The 3,323-nt window shown below is 40.2% G+C and overlaps 1 pseudogene across 1 annotated transcript; it reads right to left on the reverse strand.

Annotated features, from left to right (window-relative positions):
* Positions 1–2,161: 2,161 nt before the first annotated feature.
* Positions 2,162–2,652, reverse strand: LOC103253073 (annotated as a pseudogene). The gene has a single exon (XR_002481554.1). The product of XR_002481554.1 is annotated as a coiled-coil-helix-coiled-coil-helix domain-containing protein 5 pseudogene (transcript).
* Between the last annotated feature and the right edge of the window lie 671 nt (positions 2,653–3,323).

Consider the following 3,323-nt stretch of genomic DNA (forward strand, 5'->3'; position numbering starts at 1 on the left):
AGTGGGCTATTTTATTAGCTGCTCTTTCCATCATTGGCAGAATCACAGAACTGACACTAAGATTCACATGCTAATCACTGTGAGTTCTATCCTTTCTTTGTTTCTACCTGATCCCAGATAGCCTCACTCTGAGGTTATACCCAATGTTCCCAGTGAGATTAGGCAGCAGTGGGCTTCCTGGGAAGCGTCTCAGTCTCAGAATGCTAGGAATGCTGGATGTCTAGTTCTAGAACTCTTTTCCCACTATAGAAACCACTGGCTTAGAATAATTCTTTCTGTGTTGTGCTGTGTCGACTTGGGGAAGGAGGAGGGGCAACATGGTGAAAGTGAGACTATTCCTTCTACTCTTCAAATGTGCTTTTTATTCTGTTCTGTGACTCATGTGGGTATCTCAGTCTCATTCCCAAATTTTGGGATTGTGATGGTTAATTTTAGGCATCAACTTGACTGGGTTAAGAAATACCCAGATAGCTGGTAAGGCATTATTTTGCGGTATGTCTGTGAGGGTGTTTCCAGAAGCTACTGGCATTTGAATCAGAAGACTGAATAAGACCCTCACCCAGTGTAGGTAGGTACCATCCAGTCGACTGAGAGACTGGTTAGAACAAAAAGTCAGAAGAAAGGAAATTTTTCTCTCTCTTCTGGAGCTGGGACACCATTTTCTTATGCTCTTGCACATCAAAATCCTGGCTTTTGGATTTTGGAACTTGCACCAGTGGATCCCCTGGGTTCTTAGGTCTGGCCTAGGATTGAATGATACACCATCAGTTTTTCTAGTTCTGAGGCCTTCAGACTTTTATTGATCCATGCTGCTGGCTTTCCTAATTCTCCAGCTTGCAGACAGCCTATTGTGGACTTCTCAGTCTCCATAATAGTGTGAGCCAAATCCCTTAATAATCTCCCTCATACCTTTCTCTCGTTCTTTATTTTTCTCTCTTCCTCCCTCCCTCCCATTGATTCTGTTTTTCTGGAAGACCTTAATACAGAGGTTTTTACAAAGATGTTCGTATCTATGGATATTTGCTAGTTAGACTTTCTGTGAGATGGAGTGAAGCCCAGGGCATCCTATTGGCCAGCTTGCAGACACATCCTTTGTTTTTATGATCACAGAGTAGTCTAATGTATGAATATATCACATTTTGTTTATTCATTCATCAGTTGATGAACATTTGTTTCCAACTTTTGGCTATTGCAAATAATACTGCTATAAACATTCATGTACATGTTTCTTTGTGGGTAGGTTTCCATTTCTCTTTAGCAAATATCTAGAACTGAAATTACTAGGTAATGTAGTAACTCTAATCATGTGAGAAACTGCCAGTGTTTTTGGAAGCAATTGCACCATTTCACATTCTCACTGATAGTATATGAGGATTCCAGTCTCTCCACATTCTAACCAATACTTGTTATTTGACTTTTTAATTAAACAGCAGTATTGAGGTACAATGTATGTTCAATTAGTTGAATATATACTTAATATATAATTTTGATAAATTATATATATTTGTCAGAATTCACACCACCACCAAAATAAAATTTTTTAAAAACCATTTCAGTCATCCAAAAGTCTTCTATGCCCCTTTGCAATCTATTCTTCCTCCACCCCATCCCTAAATCACTTATCTTCTTTTTGTCTCTATAGATTCGTTTGCATTTTTAAAGATTTCTATAAAAATGGAATTCTACACTATTGTAAGAAATATTCTGGTGGTTCATTTTCAAGGCCTATCTAAGCAGGCTGACGAATGTAGCAGTCTTCAGCCACCAGCTCTTGGTGGGCTGCTAAACAAGCAGGAGATGGAAATGGGCCAATGAGAAGACAATAGCTATTCTTAAGAAAATAGAGACTTAATCAGGGAAGGGAACCAGGGGTAAGCTTACAAGGGGGGAAAAATGGAACTTAGGCAACTTCTGGGAAAGATTGTACACCCCAAAATACTCAATGAGGAACCGGGAAAGGGATTTGCACATTAGGGAATAAATGGCTTGCTGTAGCTGCCTGGGGTATACCTGCCTACCAGACATTCAGTCTTGAAAGACTGCCATTAAAGTCTTGCTTCTGCTATACTCCATGTCTCCGTGTCTGTCCTTTGATTTTAGATGGGTAAGTTTGTTTCTCGCAACTATATTCTCTTAATGTCTGTCTTCTTTTTTTTCAAAACCAGTATATAGAGTCTTTATTTATTGGAAGTCCTGATATCCAGGAAAGCCAGGCCCACTGCCCACAGGACTCCATCTGGCCATTCTGTGGGGGTGGGGCATCAAGTGGCCAGTCACCCATGTCCAGTTTTCCCGTAGTCGAGGGAGTTCTCAGGAAGCAGGAAGTGACTGTGCCTCCACAGTCGTGGGTGAGCGTGGCAGCTGCACCTGCTCGACGCACTGCAGGAAGCAGCGCACATGCTCGGCACAGTTGTCCATGGCTGCTTCATTCTGTCGAAGACACTCCTCGAAGGCCTCAAAAGGCTCAGCACAAGCCTGACGGATCTGGCGGATGATTGGGTAGGAGGATGTGCATCGAGCAATGCTCATCTTGAGGTGGTGACAGTCTCGCTGCCATGAGTCAGGCTTGGCCACCACACACGGGCCATACTGCTCCAGCTCCCGGCCGCAGTAGCGAGCAGTGATCTCCAGAGCCACCTGCATCTCGAGGCCGGCTGTCTTCTTTCACTCAGCACAATGATTTTTGAGATTCACTCATGTTGTTGCATATATTAATAGTTTGTTCCTTTTTACTGCTAAATAATGTTTCGTAATAGTATGTATGTAACTCATTTTTTCTATCCGTTCACTTGTCAATGGAATTTTGTTTATTGTTACTGTTTATCTATTGCCAACAGTTGCTATAAATATTTGTGTACAGGTTTGTGTGAGCATGTGTTTTCTCTACTCTTGGAAGATATACAGAAATAGAGCAACAAGGTCATGTGGTAACTATGTGTTTATTTATTTTTTTTTAATTCCAAGCTGTTTTCCAAAATGGTGTGCTGTTCACATTTCCACTTCAGTGTATGAGAGTTCTAGTTGCTCCAGATACTTGCCAACACTTATTTTTGTTAGTCTTTTCTACTTTTCTCATTTTAATAAATGTGTATTCTACATTATTTAATTTGAATTTTTTTCAGATGGGTAAAGATGTTGAGCATTTTTTATATCCGTAGTGGCCATTTGTATATTTTTTTTGTGAAATATCTGTTCCGATCTTTTGGTCATTTGTATTGGGTTATTTGTTTTAAATTATAAGAGTTTTATATGTTCTGGGTACAAATTCTTTATCTGACATATGTGCTGTGATTTTTTTCCCCCTAGTTTATGGTTTGTTCTTT

The sequence above is a fragment of the Carlito syrichta genome, unplaced genomic scaffold (assembly GCF_000164805.1).
Source record: "Carlito syrichta isolate Samal-C Ts95f unplaced genomic scaffold, Tarsius_syrichta-2.0.1 Scaffold197851, whole genome shotgun sequence".
Taxonomy (NCBI): Eukaryota; Metazoa; Chordata; class Mammalia; order Primates; family Tarsiidae; genus Carlito; species Carlito syrichta.